Source organism: Pinus tabuliformis, chromosome 5_2, assembly GCF_031772625.1.
Source record: "Pinus tabuliformis cultivar Carrire ecotype Pingquan chromosome 5_2, CPIR1, whole genome shotgun sequence".
Taxonomy (NCBI): domain Eukaryota; kingdom Viridiplantae; phylum Streptophyta; class Pinopsida; order Pinales; family Pinaceae; genus Pinus; species Pinus tabuliformis.
In genome coordinates, this window is record NC_142306.1 from 1090359425 (window position 1) to 1090380441 (window position 21017).

The window sequence follows — 21017 nt, forward strand, 5'->3', positions numbered from 1 at the left end:
ACAAGTTCTCTCTACTGAACTAGTCTATAATCAAGTCACTGTGGGAGATTTCACATAACTCTTCCGTGGAGAATCCAATTTGGGTCAGACTTGTGGAATTGGAAAGAGGACATAAAGGGCTACTAGAGATCATAAATTCAGAACTAGATGATCAAAAAGTACAGATATAAATCAGAGGCAATATCAAGCTCCTACAAAGTGAAAAAAGGTGTGTAGATTTTCTTAAATTTTTGCTTAAGATCGGTTTGAAAATTATTTTGAAGGAATTATTATCGGTAAATGATGCCCCGAGGAAAGAAAATGCAAACACCTAGTAAGGAACCTGAAATCTCTAGCATGACGCATGAAGAAGAGGAAGAAATGCTACATGATATATCAAAATTACAAGAACAAGTGAAACAAATGTCACGCTCACAAAAGCTAACAGAAGCTAAGATAAATGGCATGGAATCTAAGATAAAGGGCATGGAAGCTAAGATGGATGATTGGAAGACAGATTTGGAGACAAACATGGAAGAATTGAAGATAGATTTGAATACAAACTTGAAGACAGGCATGATAAATATGAAGACAGATTTGACAAATTTTCTATAAGAAATACTTACTAATGGGGAGAAGGTAGTAAAGGAAACTCATGATGCGAACAAAAGAAATGTTAATCATGATATCATAGACTCTAATGTTGGATTGAAGACTCACCATATTCCAAAAATCGATATGAGGAAGTTTGGCGGCAAGGATCCCGCCACATGGATATTACAGATGGAGCAGTTCTTCGATCTCAATAATGTGCAAAACACACAAAAGGTACGTATGGCAACTTTATATTTGGAACCAAATCAGTTTGTATGGTATCAATGACTTTGCACTTGTAAACAATTTATCACTTGGGCAATCTTTACAGAAGAATTGATAGCAGATTATGAGGATACAAAAAGCAACACTTTTTTTAGCCAATTGATAAGTCTCAAACAAAAGGGTTCAATAATGGAGCACATTGAGGACTTCCAAAAATTGAACATAAGGGTAAAAGATATTCCAGAGGAGAATAGGATTGATGTGTTCATAGGGTCTTTAAAGGATAATATCCAACATGATGTTCACCTTTGGGAACCTGATTCATTAGAAAAGGCATTCAGGTTAGCAAGAAAAATGGAAAGCAAAATTATGGCAACCAAGAAGCATACCACTCACAACTATAAAGACGGAAGCGTTGTTGCCCCTAGTCTTCCCCAACTTATAAGGTTGACACCACAACAATTGGAAGAAAAAATAGCAAAAGAGCTTTGTTACAGTTGTGATAGCAAATACACTAAAGGTCATAAGTGTGCTGAGAAGAAATTATTCTACATAGATTGTGAAGAAGAAGAAGAAAATGAGCGAGAAAGGTCAAAAGAAGAGGATATACTCCAGGAACAAAGCCTAGATGAAGAACAAATAAATCCTACCATATCTTGTAATGGATTGGCGGGAATTACCACTCCTCAAACCATCAAGATAGAAGGACAAATCAAGAAGAAAAAGGTAATAGTGTTGATTGATTCAGGAAGCACCCACAACTTTATTCATTGTAGGGTAGCAAAAGAATTGAATTGCTTCATATATCCAGCACCAGAGTGTCAAGTGATGATTGCAAATGGAGGAACAAGAAATTGCTCTGGAAAGTGCCATAATATCAAGCTATCCATGGGAGAATATGTATTGACTAGCCCAATGCTTTCCATTCCAATGGGAGGTGTTGATGTTGTACTAGGAGTCTAATGGCTACAATCCTTGGGTACAATAGCTTTTAATTTTCAAGAACATTTCATGAAATTTTCTGTGGAAGGAAAGGAAGTTGAATTAAGGGGTATCGCAGGGAAACCAGGAAAGATAATCAGCGCTAATGGTATGACAAAGCTTCTAAAAAAGGAGCAAAGAGGTGTAATTGCACAATTATGTTCGCTAGATGTTTCCACATCGGAATCATCTATTTTTCCAGATCTCCAAAAAGTCCTGGGAAATCATTCCAAGGTATTTGAGACTCCCAAAGGTCTCCCTCCTATGCGTGATCATGATCATGCTATTCATCTGATTCCAGGAAGTGTTCCTCCAAACATCAGGCCGTACAAATATCCCTATGTCAAAAAGAGTGAAATTGAACGTATGGTTGTAGAAATGCTAGAGGCTGGTATATTTCAACCGAGTCAAAGTTCTTTCTCTACTCCAGTAGTATTGGTGCACAACAAGGATGGATCATGGCGCATGTGTCTGGATTATAGGGAACTCAACAAGCTCACTATTAAAGATAAGTTCCCCATTCTTGTCATTTATGAATTATTGGATGAATTGCATGGATCATTTTTTTCACCAAGTTGGATCTTCGTTCAAGATATCATCAAATCAGAATGAAGATTGAAGGCATTGCGAAAACAACATTTAGAACTCATGAGGGTCATTATGAATTTTTGGTCATGCCTTTTGGCCTTACTAATGCACCTTCAACATTTCAAGGTTTGATGAATTCAATTTTCAAACCATTCCTTAGAAAATTTGTGTTAGTATTTTTTGATGATATACTAATCTACAACAAGTCTTGGAAGGATCATGTTGAACATGTTGATAGGGTGCTACAACTATTGGAGGAGAAACAATTATATGCAAAAAGATCCAAATGTTTCTTTGGAGTCCAAGAGGTGGAATATTTGCGTCATATTGTATCGCATGAAGGAGTTAAGGTAGACCCTTGAAAAATTAAAGCCATTAAGGAATGGAAAATCCCCACATCCATAAAGCATCTGCGAGGATTTCTTGGGTTGACAGGGTATTATCGCAAGGTTGTTAAGAATTATGGGAGAATAGCATCACCCCTAACAATATTATTGAAGAAAGATGCATTTTCATGGACTCCGGAAGCAACAGAGGCCTTTGAACATCTTAAAGAGGCAATGTGCCAAGCACCGGTCTTAGCTACACTATACTTCACAAAAACCTTTATTGTGGAATTTGATGCTTCAGGAAATGGAATTGGTGCTGTTCTAATGCAAGATGAAAGACCCATTGCTTTTGAAAGTTGTCCAATCAAGGGAAAGTTTTTAGGCAAAGCTATTTATGAGAAGGAAATGTTGGCAATACTCCATGCACTTAAGAAATGGCGACCCTACCTAATGGGAAGACACTTCAAGGTAAAAATGGATCATGATAGCCTTAAATACTTTTTAGAACGAAGATTATCCTATGAAGAGAAACAAAAGTGGGTCACAAAGATGTTGGGTTATGACTTTGAAATCATCTACAAAAAAGGGAAGCAAAATGTGGTGGCAGATGCACTCTCAAGAAAGGATGAGGATGTGGAAGCATTGTTGTGCGCCATTTCTATTATCCAACCAGATTGGATAAATGAAGCAAGGGAGGAATGGAAGAATGAAGAAGAAGTGTGGGCACTTATTCGAAAGCTACAACAAGATTCCAGTACATCTGGTACATTTAGCTGGAAAAATGATTCGTTATGGTACAAATATCGCTTTGACCTCTGTAAGAATTCCCAGCTAAAACAAAAGATTCTTATGGAATTGCATACTTCTCCCTAATAGGAGGGCACTCAGGATTTCTAAAAACTTACCACAGGGTTAAGAAGGAATTTTTTTGGAATGGCATTAACTTAGATATTCAAAATTTTGTGGCGGAATGTTTGGTTTGCCAAAAAGATAAAGTTGAAACAATTAAGACACCGGGTCTATTACAACCTTTATCCATTCCAAGCCAACGTTGGGAGGAGGTTTCAATGGATTTTATCATAGGTTTACCCAAGTCTGAGGGAAAGAGTGTCATCATGGTGGTAGTTGACAGACTTACCAAGTATGCACACTTTTGTGCATTATCACATCCATTTAAAGCCAGTACAGTTTCTACTGCATTTATGGAAACAATTCAAAAGCTACATGGAAACCCAAAGATTATTGTAAGTGACAGAGATCCCATTTTCACTGGAAATTATTGGACAGAATTATTTTCTTATCTTGGTACTCAGTTAGCTCATAGCTCATCTTATCATCCTCAATATGATGCGCAAACTGATATAGTAAACAAATGTTTGGAAGGATATCTTCGTTGCTTTGTATCTGATAAACAAACACAATGGGTCAAATGGTTGCCTCTGGCTGAATGGAGGTATAACACTTCCTTCTATACAGCAACAAAAATGACCCCACTTATGGCACTTTATGGGTATCAACCACCATCCATCACATCATATTTAAGAGAAAATTCTAAGGTTCAGGCAGTGGAACATCACATTGAACATCAATAACAAGTCCTCCAACTCTTAAAGGATAACCTCGTGTTGGCACATAATAGAATGAAACAACAAGCAGATCAACATCGAAGTGAAAGAAGTTTTGATGTAGGTGATTGGGTATTCCTACGGCTACAACCATATAAGCAAATGTCCCTCAAGCAAGCTAAGAAGGATAATAAATTATCACCAAAGTATTATGGTCCATACAAGGTGTTGCAAAAGATTGGTACTATGGCATACAAATTGGAGCTTCCTGCAGCTTCTCGATTGCACCCAGTTTTCCATGTTTCATGTTTAAAGAAGGTTATAGGCCACAAGCTCCCAGTTCAAACAATATTGCCAGAACTTGACGAGGAAAGAAAAATTATATTGGAACCGGAAACAATCATAGAAACAAGAATTCGGCAGCTACGAAATTGATCAATTTTAGAGTATCTTATCAAGTGGAAGAACTTATCCGCTGATGATTCCACATGGGAGGATGAGAATTTATGCAGAAGTATCCAGAACTACTCAAGCGTTGAGGACAACACTTTTTTGAAGGAGAGGGGTATGTTGGGTCCCTATAATACTAGTGATTACCCCATTACTATTGTAGTTATACCCCTTATTAATATTGTTGTGCCCATATTGCCCCCATATTGTTATTACTGTGCCCCATAGAATCCATCTATTGTTATTTTTGTGGCTTTATATTAGTATTGTTAGGTCGGCTGGATTATATTGTGACTCCTTAGACTCCTATATATAGAAAGGAGGTTTTTTCATTTGAATCATCCAAGAATTGTTAATTTATGTAATGTAAAGGAGGTTGCCCCCTCAAAGAGGCTGAATTCTAAGACATTGATCTATCTTTTCTATCTTTTCTTAAGCTGGTTTCATAACATGATGCTATGCCTTTGAGTCCATATGAAATTGCGTATCAGGCCGTACAGTCATTTTCTGACCCTTCTTCGACTAAAATTGACTTAATGAAAGTGGTCCATGAAGAATCACTTTCAACATCAAACTCAGATTCAACAACGTTTTCCGAACTTGTTCACACTGATGAGCAGATCCGTGAAATATTGTCTGTTGATGATTTACCCTGGGAAGATCTTCATCATAGATCTTCGTTTTTACCTGAGATTGATCACTTTGAAAATGATTTTTCATCTATTTTTACAATTGATTATGCCAAGGAACCTCAAAATCCATTGAAAAATCCTGATTCTGAATTAAATTTGGAAATATTTCTCGAACTATTCCTATTGACATTTCGGTTAAGCGAGGAATTGTTGAAAACATTCATATAGGTGCCTCTTGTACGGAAGATGAAATTCAAACATATAAGGCTCTATTTCAAGAATTCCATGACATGTTTGCCTGGTCATATGAGGAAATGCCAGGAATTGACCGAGCAATTGTTGTTAATGAAATCAAAACTTACCCGGATGATAAACCCTTCCAACAACCTTTGCGTGAGATGCACCCACGAAAAGCTGCTGCTATTAAGGCAGAAGTTGAAAAATTACTTAAAGCAGGTTTCATTTATCCAATTCCCTTAACGAATTGTGTATCGAATATCGTTCCTGTTAACAAAAAACAAGGAACAATAAGAATATGTATTGATTATAGGGATATTAATCGAGCCTGTCCAAAAGACAATTATCCGACTCCCTATATTGATCAAATCATTGATGATTGTCCCAGCAGTGAAATATTCTCCTTCATGGATGGTTTTTCGGGTTACAATCAAATCAACATTCTACCTGCTGATCAACCAAAAACTGCTTTCATTTGTCCTTGGGGGATATTTTCTTATTGCAAATTACCTTTTGGGCTTAAGAATGCAGGTGCAACTTTTCAAAGGGCCATGTCTTACGCGTTTCATGACATCAAGCACATTGTGCAACGCTATCTCGATGATTTACTTGCTCATTCATTACGTAGAGCCAATCATCTCATCCATTTACGAGCAATCTTTATAAGGTGTAGGTATTATCGAATTAGGTTGATTCCACACAAGTGTGTTTTCTGTATAGAAATAGGTCGGTTACTGGGATTTGTTGTTTCTAAAGCTGGCATTCGTCTCGATCCCTCGAAGTTTGAAGCTATTGTCAAATTGCCTCCTCCTTCGACTTTTCGCCAACTCCAAAGTTTGCAAGGGAAAGCAAACTTTTTATGTCGATTCATTCCTAACTATGTCGAGATAACAAAGGGTTTTACCAGGTTTTTGAAACCGAATACTCCATTCTTTTGGGATGAGATAGCTGACAAATCTTTTGATGCACTAAAACATGTGTTGACCCATGCACCGTTATTGCATCCTCCCAACTACAACCAGGCCTACTTCTTATATCTCGCCACCTCTCATTCCACCATCAGAATGGTGTTAGTTCAGGAAGATGAATTTGGTAGTGAATATGTGATTTATTACCTTAATCACACTTTAAATCTAATAGAGCTAAAATATTCACATGTGGAGAAATTGGCCTTGGCAGCTGTTCAACTTGTCCAATGTTTTCGTCATTACATTTTACTATGCAAAACTACTGTAATTTCTGACTGCAACCCTATGATCTATATTTTGACCAAAAAATTGCTAGGGGGAAAGTATTCCAAATGGATTGTTAGCCTGCAAGTATTTGACTTGGAGTTTGAAAAATCTAAGTCAAAGAAATCTTTAGTTTTTGTGGAGTTGATGTGTGACCTCTCGCGTGCTGATACTGAAACTGTGGCAGAAGAGCCCATTGCAGATGGATCCTTGTTTCTAATCAGCACTCTTGATCCATGGTATGGAGATACCATCGTTTATCTCCAAAACCAATCCTTTCAGCCTGAAATTTCAAGATCTCAGCGTCAGAAAATACGATTCGAATCCAAACAATTAAAAATTATTGGAGATACTCTTTATCATCGTGGGGTGGACTCTGTTTTTCGGTGTTGTTTAATTCATGAAGAAGCTGAAAGGGTTCTAAATGACTATCACTCTGGAGCGTGTGGTAGTCATATGTCTAGGTTTGCCACAACCCAAAAGATATTGCGCGCTGGCTATTTCTGGCCATCTTTGTTTAAAGATTGTATTAACGCGGTCCGAAAATACCACAACTGCCAGATTTTTGGTCGAAAGATGTGCGCTCCACCTGCTCCTCTCCACCCTATAATTGTCGTTGGTCCTTTTGCAAAGTGGGGTATCAATTTTAATACATGTAACCCTCACTCAGGTGGGGGGAATGTGTATATCATCCTTGAGGTAGATTATTTTACCAAGTGGGTCGAGGTGATGCCTACATTTTCGGCAGACGGAAAAACTGCTACGATTTTCATTTTCAATCATATAATTTCTAGGTGCGGTGTTCCACAAGTGATTATCACTAATCATGGGTGTCATTTTCAAAATATTATGATGGCTGAACTAACAGACCAACTTGGCCTGCGTCACGATAGTTCAACTCCATATTATCCACAGGCTAATGGTCTGGGTAAAGCCATCAACAAAGTTCTAGTCATTATGATCTGACGAATCATTGGGATTCATAGGTCGAATTGGCATAACATGTTACTTTCAGTGCTTTGGGCGTATTGAGCCTTAGTTAAAACATCAACTGGTTTCACTCCTTTCCAACTAGTTTACAGTTTGGAAGCTGTGTTACCCATTGAATGCGAAATCCTGTCATTGGAAATGGCCATAGAATTACTTCCAGCCACTTCCGAAGAGGAGAAACGTTTGTTGTACTTGGCTCAGCTAGATGAGAATTGACGTGATGCTGCACTAGCAATCAAAACCCATGCCAAACATATTGAAGCTCAGTATGATTGAAATGTTACACCTCATAATTTTTCGGAAGGAGACCTAGTCTTATTGTACTATCAAGCAACTGATAAATTAGGCACTGGAAATTCATACCCATGTGGCATGGTCCTTATGTTGTTAAGCAAAAGCTGGCAAAAGGGGCCTATGAATTGGTAGACTTTGACGGAGTCTCTTGAGGTAAACCCAGAAATGGTCTTTACTTGAAGAGATATTATGCTTAAATCTGGGTGTGGGGATTTTAGTTAGGTTAGTTTTATTTCTAGCTGGTGTGTTTTAGATTAGAAAAGTGTGCTTAGTTTAGAGAGTGTTTTTGTCTTTATTCTTTCTTATCTTGATTTTACTCTTGATATTGCAGAGGTCGACGTCTCTCCTAACATACATTGGTTTTGCTGATGGTGCTTGTCATAATACACAGAACATTTCTTCCGCAGCTTAGGCTATCTATTCGCCCTCTGATGAGTTGGTATCTATGAATGGGGTAAGCCTCAGTCAAACAACGAACAACATTGCAGAGTATACTGCAGTGATTGAGTTATTATTTGAATCAATTTCAATTGGGATTCAGAGTTTGATTGTGAGGTTAGATTCTGAACTCGTTGTGTTACAGCTTAATAGAGTGTATTCCATTAGAAATCCAGTGTTATTGAGATTATTTTTGAGAGTTCATCTCTTGGAACGTGAATTTGACTATATTGAATATCAGCATATTCCAAGATATTTAAATACATTAATAGATGTAATTGCTTCTTGAATGTTAAGTAGACATTTGCAATAATAAAATGGTAAATTTAAAAACATTCCATAAACATGTTTTACAAGATAGCCAGTAATAGTGATATAGCACAGTATAGAAGTGTGTCAAATATACATCGTCTTCGATCATAGGTTGAGAAACACCTTATGATCGGCAAAATGATAGTACAAAAAGCAAAAATGTCATATGAGTCTACAACAGGCGATCATCCTATCATTGGTGATGATCACGATAAGAAACCACTATACGGGCCACCCTACAAAGGAACCTCCTGAAAGGTCCTGGGATCCCAATCACATAGAGTTGTAGCCTAAGAGGAATGTCATCTATGCTAGTCTCTATAATTTCTGTTGTCAAACGCTCTACATGGTTTTCCAATTTGTCCAGGTTCTCTGTAGATTCGTCCCGTGGGGCTGGTGCTGCTGCAGCTGGCTGTGTCCTCTCATAGGGCCGGAGAGTGGCTGGCTGTCATGGACCTACATCTGCATTTGAAACTTTTTACTATCAATGTTGGGATGATTTAAAAACAAAAAAATAAATAAGTCAGAAAATGTTGAAAATGATTTTACCTGAGTCATCCCATTGCTCTCCTGGTGGAAGAGCCATGTCTGGGTCACCACGATAATCCATCAAAGCATCAGGAAAATCCTGAATAGCAAAAACTTGGTTCTCCAACCAATGAAAATAATCAGGAGGAAATTGAACAACTTCTGTTCACTCCTCAGGATGATGGGCCATAACTGCAACCCAACGCATCAGTTTGGGCTCTCGGGGATGTCCAGCTTCAACGAAAAGATGTTGTGGGACCAACATTGAAACCCTCTCTAGACCAAATCTCACAACTAAGAAACCATATCCAAAGTTTTTCAGTTGTTTGTTCTTTGCTCTAGTCAGTTGGACTTTTACATTAGCCAACATAGCTTCGCACCAGTGTAAGATGGTGCCTAGAAAGCAGTCTACTGCCATCCGCGTTTGGGATCCAGTGGCCATATGTAGTGCCGTCCTTCCACAGAGTGTGGTGACAGTAAATCTAATCACTTTGAGTTCAGGACAGGAAATGGTTTTGATATCAATCCCTTTGTCCTTGGTTTGGTCGTTACAAAACTCTAGCCGGAGGCTATCGACAGACTGGCCACCTGGCCTAGTCCCGAATATAGTCAATTGTTCACCTCTGTTAGGTAAACCAGTCAAAAAGTAAATGTATTCCGGTTCCATTTTGAGCTGGTGGCCACCAATAATGAAACACTGGTCCTGCACATTCCACCTGTCTACTAGCCACTGCAGAAAGTCCACTTGGGCCCTCATGCCATGTATGGCCTAGAATTTAAATAAACTGCATGCCTTTAATGCATCGATTGAAGGTTGATGATTGATCGCGGCAAGGTCCACATCCTCGTGCTTCCGTTCCCGCCAGTCAAGCATGATGTATACCCTACATTGAAGAAAAGGCGGATCAGAACATCTTAAATCAAAGTTTTTGGGCGAAATTTGAAGAATTTGGGTTTTTAGAGCATATGCCGCGGGGACCGCACCCTCTAAGTTAGAGACAGTGCGTAGGTCTGAGCTCTGCCTAAATAATAGGTGCAGGCCCCTGACTTTTTTCTCCATGTGAAAAAGTCGGGGTCCGCAGGTTTCGCATGCTGCGCCTACAAACCCCCGTGAGCGAACTTTTAAACAAAATTCTTCCTAAAAAATCAAAATAGAACCCTAAAAACAAATTTCAAACGGTTGAAATGCAAGAGTAAGATGATGTGGATTACCTGGAGGTGACGGTGTTCGATTCCAACAGACGAATTTCCGCAATATTCACGGGAAGTTTCTTACCCAAAAGCTCTCTTTCTCACGCTGAAGTCAAATGGTAAAAATGAATTTATGAAATCCATTTTTATAAGCTTTTTTGAATAAATGAATTTTTAATTTGTTTATTTTTCACTTTAAAGAGGTAAATTTTGAAGCATTTTTATTTATTTTAAATAGTTATGAGTAATGTTTGAGTTTTTGTGCAGGATAACGGATTTTCAAGAAAAATTGATCATTTTCGACAAAAAACATTAGAGTCACCTTTAAGCTCTTTTCTGACTCCTAAAATATGAAAAGACTGCCGATTTTTTCTTTTTAAGCTCGTTAAAATGGAGTTAAAAAGACAGTCCACTTACAACTCTTTTCTGACCGGAAAAACATGAAAAGATTGCCGGATTTTTGTCATTTGAAATTCGATATTGGTTATAAAACGACGTGTCATTGATCGCTTTTATACTTTTTTGGATTAGAGACGCTAATTATGAAAAGTACTCCTTGATCGTAATGGTAAAGCGGTTCTCTCAAGTATTATTTCATACTTTTTTGGGCTTGGGAGACAAAAATTTATGAAAATGGATAACCATGGAGTTTTCTTAAGTTTTTCAGACTCCCCAAAATTCAAAAACGCCAAGTTTCTCCTATACTGGACTCGTTAAATTTTTATTTTTTTTTTCTCGTTAATACTATGCTATGCTATTATTTACATTAAAACAGAAAAACGGTTACAACCATGAAGTCATGTGCCAGAGGCCGTGGATGGCACTCTGGACTTACAGCGCTAAAAAAACCACCCGTATAGGGTCCATACCACTCGATTGATTACCCACGCAGGGGCCTTGACATGAAAACTTATCACCCACACAGGGGCAGCATCCTTGAGACCAAACACCCACGCAGGGGCGCTACCACAGAAATTGAAAGCCCACGCAGGGGCGCTACCACAGACATTGAATGCCCACGCAGGGGCTTTAGACCTTAGAACAACAGTGAGGGCAGAAGTAGTCATTCCGTTCAGGGGCGTGGACAAGAAAAAGAAAATCTTCATCAAACTCCCTCGCAGGGGCGTGGAGACACACTGAGCAGTAGAATTCACATACAAAACAGAGACATTCAAAACATACCAGCTGCCGTAGACAAAATCAGAGCATCGAAGCCAAGGAAGAGAGTGAGCGAGCGGTCGACTAATCGTCCGGCTCCTCATCCGGCTCCTCCTCATATATCCAGCAACATCCTTCCGGGGGGGGGCCCAATCTGCCTTGGCTCTCTTTGACGAAGGCGTTGGCTGAGTCGCTGGAGGGTCAATGTCTGGTCTCGGGCAGTCCTCCGGCAGTCCTTCGGCAGCTCTGGAGCTTTCGGCCTGATGCGGCTGTGGGCGGGGCTGCTCCCCGACCTCCTCCACCGGTTCTTCCAGAAAAAGAACAGATACATGGGCATTGATGCGTGAATTGGCCTAGGAGCTGTTGAAGGAGAAAACCGCAGTTCCAAATGCTGGGAGAGGATTGGAACCCGCTTCAGAATTGCCAGCATCCACGAATTGGCGCGATTGCAAGGGGTTGGCTTCTTCAACTCGGTGACATAAACAGCGGCAGCAGCGAGAAGCGACATTATCAACAGATGGGCACGAGGTTTTGCCTCTACCTGAGCCTCGACGGCTGATGAGGCATTGCCTGAGCTTGACCATGGTGGTCTTGGAAACCAAATAGTGTAACGGAGCAGGTTGAACAGACTCACACCCTTCGCCCACGCTAGCAGGCTTACTCCCAAATCCAATTGCAATAGGGACGCCTTGAGCCAGACCTCTGGAAACTGACAACCGAAATCCCAATTCCCCCCACTGTAAAAGATCCATAGCAAAATATTCCCTAACTGCATTGTATTTATGCTTTTCTGCAGCGTCTCGACCCTCGCCCTCCATAACTGCACACAGCAACCAAGGTTATGAGCCGGACCAGGCATTAAATTGCCGTCCTTTCCCTCCTTAGCACCCACGCTTGCAGTCCCTGACGGCTGCTCGTAGTGAATGCTCAACTTAAACTTGGTACCGCCCATGGTGACTAGGTGGCGGTCCCATTTCCTCTCTCGTGGCACCCGCATCTGGGGGACTCGTTAAAATTTAACAGTGAAGGACCTGTTCAATTACAAACAAGAACGGACCACTCCTTCTTAGGGTTCGAATTTAAACTAAGTTGGACTCATCCGAAGGATGAGCTTATAATCAAGCAAATGTTATCCTCCTCAAGCTTGTTAAAAAATAAAGAGATACTTGCCAGAAATGGTGGGGGAAAAGAGAGAAAAATGAACCTGTTTGTCATACTTTGTGTCTCAAAAAAACATTTAACCACTCTTGAACAAGACACTTTTTGTTCACCTGGGTTGGGAAATCCTTTGCCTAACAGTTAATCAAACCATATTGAAAGTCTTCAACCAGTTTCTGGGTATTAGCTTTGGGTCAATTGTCACCAAACCATCTGCAGTGTCGTTATGTGTTCAAGAGGTTAGTGCAAATAAGCCATTCATCTGCAAAATATCTGCCATCCATCTTGACCATCCCTGAGTCAGTCCTTGCAACTATATTTCTTCAAACTTGATCTATGATTTTTTGTTGTGGGCTTTCCTACGACGGATCGCTTTCTATCGACTTCAGCTCATTATCTAGAAAGATGATCTAGAAATCGTTAGTACCATGGGATCTGCATGCCTCAATGGCAGGTTTCTCGCCTTCAATGATAGGTTGCATCATTGACCTTCGATCAAAGGATTCCGTGACATGTTCGACATCAACACATCTATTCACATTTCATGGATTGCACTGAGTACTTTTAGAGCCATTGACATTACTGGTGGTTTCTCTCACACTTGTTAACAGTTTACATCATTGACTGGTAATCAAGTGGTTTCTACCATGTTCGACTTCGACAAATTCATTCACATGGATAGAATCTTACTATTTTGGGAAGTAGAAATCAAGACCTTGGATCTAGTTTCCACCATTCAGGTTGCGAGGAATTTTGTATTTATTATACAGTGGACTATTCATAAACAGATGGTTGCACCCATACTATGTCTACATGTGTCTATACTTGTGATGTATTACAAGATCATTCCTATATCAGAGCAGTTTAGTTAGTTTCTAGTCAGTTTTGATCTGAGTATGGGAATGCCTACCTCAGCGATGATATGATCTCATATATATATTTTGCATTTAATGTTTTTACAGGTTCAAACCAGGCTCTCCACAAGATGATCCTCGAAATGATAAAATACTTCACTCTTCTTAGATGATAATTGAAACCCTTATCTACTACAAACTTTGCACTTTAGGGGGAAATCTATTACACAAAATATTGTCACCATGACTTTCTACAGTCAGTGTGAGTCTATCACCACTCATACTGTCCTCCTTTGCAAGTCTCAAACCTCAGCTCTTCATGTCAAGCATTAAAAAGGAGAGAAAGTCTTTGAAAATCTATAAAGCTCTAGTTCTGCACTTTCTCTTACCATTACCTACAGTCTTGCACCCCTTGGTCATGTTACCTGTGGCCCTGCCCGCTCTATCTCTAAAGGAGTGGGTGCGGACCCCTGTGAAATTCAAAAAGGCGCAAGTTTATTCTTAAAAACTCACTTTGGATTAATTCTGGATGCTTCTAGAAGGAATCTTGACGTGGTTGGTTCGCTCCTAGGTGGTTCATGCATCACATAACTAAAGTAGCTAACCCCTTAATGAGAGGAGCTTATCCCTTTGAAGGAGTGTTGTTAGGAAAAGTATCCAATACGGAATGACCCTATCCCACTCTAAGGGTGATAGTACCTCAGCAACAATCGAAGCAAAGCTATCTAAGATTTCTTCTTTATGAAAGTAAAATAGGGGAGAAAGAGATCCACTAACCGATGTCTTTCGCTAATGGTTGATCCAATCTTCTCTCCTTGCTGCTTGCCCCCAGCTCCTTGCTCTTTCACTGGCCCAGCTACACCAAGATCCTGCAAAATGGCAAGAGAGGGAAACTACAAGAAGCATACATTCATAATTGATTCAAGGATTAGAATAAATCAAATACACAAGTATAACAATACACCATTGAGACACATGCATATAGAAGAACCTCAAATGCTTTATTAATGGAAGAAGTAAAGTTCAGGAAGTGATACAACCATAAAAGGCCCAATCCAACATCACCTCCCAGCAGAAAGAAATCTCCTCTTCACCTCCTTCAAAGCAAATCACCCAATAGTTCTAAACTCAAACCAACAACACTTCCTTACATTCACAAGATTCCAGCCTCCCTAGACCTCATGAGAGAGCTCTATATATAGGAGTTTTGGAGAAAGGATGAGTCAGCTTGAAGCTAGCATGAAGCTGACTAGTGTCCTCTCCCACTTCAGTTATTCTTCAGTTCTTGAGTCCACTTGGAGGTTCTTGCTTCCACTTGGAGATCTAGACCCTTTTACTCATCACCAGTCGAATTCCCTGATCCAAGTGTCATTTTGGAAGCTTCCTGGGCATTGACACCTTGAGGAATGACTGTGCCACATGTCCCAACTCGCCCAGCGCAGGTAGCCTTCTTTGCAGTTGACATTCAGTGCAGGTAGACAGTGGAGAAGTTGACATTCAGCGCAGATGCTCAGTGGAGCAGTTGACATGATCCAGAATTAGCTTGTTTTTGAGTGTTTTAAGGTGGAGAACTGCTATTTAGTGCTGTGGCTTGCTGACCTTGTTCCTCTAGGGGTAGGAACAACATGTTTAGGGACTTTGGATCCCTTAGATTATGGACATTTCATGCTTCATGCTGTAAGGCACAAAAATGTCTATAACAGTTGCCCCCTAAAGTATGAGGTCGTTTATCGGGTGAAATGCTTTATCAGGAGGATCCGAAGTTCATTCAATCGCTGAGAGGTGACCTGTAATAAAATACAATACAATACATTATTTTTCATTCTGCTTTCATGATCTAGCTGAGGCGGGCATTCCCATGCTCAGCTTTATAAATTCATTTTGGTACATAGAACAGACGATCGTCTGATGGTAGACTGATAATTCTCTGCTGAAATTATCATCCTTTGAGTAGGATGATCATCTGCTGTAATGATGTACATGTCAAATATCTTTATATTTCCTGAATATATATCGCAGCCCAGATGGATGAAACTAGATCCAGGGTCTTCAAACTCGTTCGATCTTCACTCTAAGTACAAGTCGATCCGTGTGAGAATTGCGCTGAAGTCGAACATGGAAAGACATCGCTTGATTACCGGTCAATGATGTAAACCGTTAACAAGCGCGAGAGGAATCACCGATAATGATAATGACCCTCAAGGTACTGCAGTACAATTCACGTGGTGTGAATAAAGGACTTGACGTCGAACACCACGCAAAATCTTCTGGTCGAAGGTCATTGATGTATACCTGTCGCCGGAAGTGAGAAACTTGCCATTGAGGCATGCAAGCTTCAAAGTACTGAGGGGGGTGTTCCTAGATCAACTTCTTGGATAATGAGCTAAAGTCGACAAGAAGCGATCCGTCAAAGGAGGGCCTTAATGGATCCCACATCAGTGACATGGAACGGAGCTAATGACTTTAATGGAGGTGAAAACAATCTGTGACATATGATTCAGGGTGGCGATCATGGATGGATGAAGGATAAGGTATGGCAGTGGATGGGACACGGTTGACTCTTTCTGAACAATATCTCTTGAACATATAACGACACTGATGCGATGGATCGGTAGCATTACCCCAAATGTGGATGGTTTGGCGAGACCATGGTGATGGGACCGGTGAATGAAACAACCCAACCCGATGTGGTATGGAGGAAAAGTGTCATGTTCAAGAGCGACTTGCTACCATTAAAGCTTTGAGGTTCTCCCAATTTTTCCCCAGTCATTTCTGACCAGTACCTCTTTATTTTTGTCAAGCTTGAGGAGGATAACATATGCTTGTTCTATAACCTGCCCTTCGGGCAAGCCCATCGCTATGTTCTAACGAGCTTAGCGATAGGGAAACTCGTTCTCGTCTAAAGACAAGTTTGTCGCTATTTAATCATTTTAACGAGTCTAACGACAAGGAAAACTCGGTCCTTTTCATTTTTAGAGAGTCTAAAAAGATACATAAAGTTAACTCCAAAATTCCTTTTTCGTCATCTAATCCCTTAAGTCCGAAAAAGTATAAAACAATACAGAAGGGATGAGTTTTCGATAATTTTAACGAACCGAATAAAACAAGCGCTCGACCTTTTTGTGCAATAATCCCTCAGGTCCAAAAAGATTAAAATCTAGAGGAGGGATAGCTCTTCCGATCCTTTTAACGAGCTGGAAGGCCAAAACTTGGCAAACTTTTCATATTTTACGAGTCAGTTGAAAAGAGCTTAAAGAAGACTCGTCTTTTGAGGAACAAGTGATAAACAGGGATAGCAACAGATTCCAGGTACAGGTTGGAATTTTCCAATCATGGCAGTGTCACAAGGATGGCTAGGTGAAATCACTCTTCGCAGCTATTCCTCAAAATGGGTAAACAATCATATGGAGGTGAACGATCGGCCAAATGAAAGTGGAGGTGGCAGGTGCAAAACACGACCAATGGCTTTTTATGGCTGGTAAATTTGCGATCACAGTGGTTATTTACCGGGATAGGTTCATTTTTTAACGAGCTTGAATGCGCCAAAACACTGCTCAATCTTATGTTTATTTTTTAACGAGCATGAACTATGTGCTAAAACTGCTCGGATCTCGCTTTTCTATTTTTTAACGAGCATAAATTCCGTGGTAAAACTGCTCAATCTTGCGTTTATTTTTTAACGAGCATGAACTTTATGCTAAAACTGCTCGATTATACCAGTCATAAGATAAGAAATGTCCCCTGTGAGATCTCTATTTTTTAAGGAGTTTCATCTTCACTAAGATTTACTCCATATCCTTTCTTTATGCAAGTTCGGAAACGACTAATACAAAAAACAGATAAATAATCGCTCTTTGCTTGCACTCCAAAAGGTTTGCATGCCCCCAGGTATAAAATACAATTTCAAAGCTGCCCCTCCTCTCCCCCACCTCTGCTTTTCTTTGGGTGTTCATAGCTACTTGTCGTCTTGCCAGTCTAATGTTAACGATACTTGTCTTCTCGTTATTTTTAACGGTTCTTATGTGGTACTTGTCTTCCCGTCAGCCCAACTTTTAACAGATCTTTTGCAAGATCGCAAGAGAACAGCCACTTGCGACAAGAGAGCAGCTACTTGCGACAAGAGAAGAACACTACTCAAAGACAAAAAAATTGTGTTATTGAGGGAGGCTTGCCTCTTTCTGGTTACCCAAAGATTGTTTCGTTAACTTCTTCAAACAAAAACATTTCCTCGGCACTGTCTACCGAAATAGACAAGGGTGAATGACCTTTGTCAAACACGTAACTTTGACAAAAGAATCTTATTCCAGAACAACCCCTCTTCCATCCACGGACGGGGTACAGACTGGTCATATTCTCTCGCGGAAATTCTATCTTATACCCAAGGTTTTCTCTGCCCGAAGCAGACCAGGATGCATGCCCCCTGGGTTCCAGTCCTATCTTTCCGAATCACTCGCACTCCTCGGGAAGGAGAACTGGGGGTGGAGACATTTCTTGATTGAATAGACCATTCAGGGTTGGTATGTGACTATTTGCGATGCGTGATCTCGGAAATGAAAGTTGGTCTACGAGCTTGACCATTCTTCCTTCGTGTGGAAAACACATTACTCTAAAGAGTGAGGAGACTATTGCTCCCATGCAATATATATAGTCTCGTCCAAGGAGTAGGTTATAATCCAAGGGTCCTTGAACGACCATCACGTTCATTTGAACGGTCTTCCCTTTCAATGTAACAGGTACATTGGGGAGGATCCCTAGTGGTCGACTGGTTCCTTTATCAAAACCCGAGAGATTTCTTATCTCAGGCAAAAGCGCCAGGGAACCCAGTGCTTTCCAAGCAACAGAGGAAAGGATACTCACAGATGCCCCTTCATCAATGATAGTGCCAGCCATTACCATTCTATAAATTTGGACTATGATTCTGAATGGTACACTGGCTGGCAACCGGGGTCTGCCTAGTTGGTTCCAATCAAAGGACACAACCAGGTTGCTTGGTGGTGGGACCGAATACACGGCCGGATATGACCCTGATGATGTTCCTTCCTGCGATAAAGGAATGGGCGCATTGCCCTGATGCTCATCAGAGTCGGTGTTGATGAAAAGAATCTGGACGGTGTCATCCTTATTCTCTTCAGTGAGGGTGTCATTTGAAGATGAATCTTCATTGACGGTGTCATTTGAAGATGAAACCTCTGAAGGCAGAACCGGGTCAACTGCCGTTTCGACCTTTGGACTTTCATCCAGTCTAGATTCAGTAGGTTCATTTTCAATGATTGACGCTTCAGCTGACCACTTGAGCGGGCCAGCTGTATTCTCAACCAACGAAGGACTTGGCACGAGTTTTTTGTATCCAGGAGGAAGTCTCAACGGTGAAACCGGACGATCTTCCAAAACTCTCTTCGCTTCGTCTAAGAAGGGACAACGGTGGATGGTGTGATCGCCTTCACACAGTCTGCAGGGGGATCTTGTTCCCCCTCTTTGTCTTGAACCTTCACTTTCGCTGGTTGACGGTGAGCATTCAACATGGCTATCACAGGTTGATGCTCCCGAATTGTGAAAACGAGGGGACCAGTCCCTTAGTATCCGGGGAATACAGGGACAATCTCTATGGAAGTGGTCTCCTTTACATATGACACATGGCGATTTAGGCCCGGTCTGTGTTGTGTGTGGATTTTTGTCAGATGTCTTTTGCTTGCCCCCAGTCGCCTTAGGCTCCTTCTTCTTCTTCTCTCTCTTCTTCTTCTCCTTCTTCTCCATGGGAGCTTGGCTTTTGCCGGCTCTACCTTGCGAAGATGAAGGATCGGAGGAAGAGTTATAGGAAGTCGAAGGCTGGTGGTCAGCTCTAGACTGATCTGACTGTTGACTCGACTGTTCAGGAACCATGGTGTTCTGAACTACATTGGTTGAGAATAGCCAAATTGGCAGGCCAATTGTCAGTCCTGGAAGCGACAATGTGGCCATGTGGGGTGCACCAACTTCTCCCCAAGAGGAGAAAGGACTAGGATTCCCATCATGTGGAATTCCTTGGTTGGTGCGTTCCATGTTCTCAACCTACAGATCAACGCAGGAATGGGAGGTGATTATGTTCCGTTTAAAACAAATTTTATAACGACGCTTTATACACAACTTGCTTTTTCACTTTTTAAGAGTCAAGAAAAAGCTAAAGATGACTCTAGTCTCCTTCGATGTTTTAACGAGCCCGAAGTGACAAATGCTCGGATGGACTTTTTCAGTTATAGAGTTTGAAAAAGGCCAAAAGAAACTACTCTAGAGTTCTAGGCAGAGGGTGTGCCAAACTTTTTGCAAAACCACAGAATACGTTTTACGGTACGGGTGGTCGATCTTCGTGAATGCTGTGTTCACTGCATTGCGATTAGTAGGGCGGCCGACACGGCTTCCTATGGATAAAGGCTTTGTTCCTATAGGGGTCTCCCAATATATACGCGACGGTACGTGGGAGCACAAGTCCGTATTGATACTTATCGCTTCACCGTGGAGGAATCACCCAACCACTCAACGCTAAGATATCACGTTTAACGACGCCGGAACACGTCTCTAGCTTAGACCTCTATGTGTTTGCGTTATGTTTCAAAGCGTTGTTATGTAAATTCAATTTATTTTAAGGTTGATCTTGTTTAGTAGTTTGCCTTTATGGATCACCACGAGATGTAGGGTACAACTTCCTAAATGCAGTCTAAGATGATAAGCAAGCTTTTCAATCTTTCAACTTATGAAAATCTTAACTACTGAGGGAAAAGAAAGACATCATCTTTTCACACAGATCATAGAGCACACACTAATGCACTTTTCCCTAAATCAACATGCAAGCTGTCAAAATGCACATGCACAATGCAGGTATTTCTTTTCTCTTTCTTAATGTTGATGTACTACAAAAAGAAAGCTGTTGTATAACTTTGAATTCAATTTCAAGTGAAAGCAAACAATCTTTTGTCCAAAATCAAAAGACACCTTAAGATTTACTTGTTTCAACACTAGAAATACCTAAATTCAAACCATATGACGAAAGCAAAAGCTCAATCAGCTATGAACAACAAACAAACTAACTCTTAAGATCAAAATGACACTTATCACAGGTCTAGATCTAAGAGGCCACAGCAAGACTAGTTCACTTTCGTTATGAGAAACTGCAAATGATATAAGAAATACACAAAGAACAAATACAGTTTCTTTATACAACCAAGGCAGAATAGTGGCAAGGAAAGTTGGTTTCAGATAGGTACATTGACTGATAACAGGCTGCAAAAACAAGGATGAAAACAGGGCA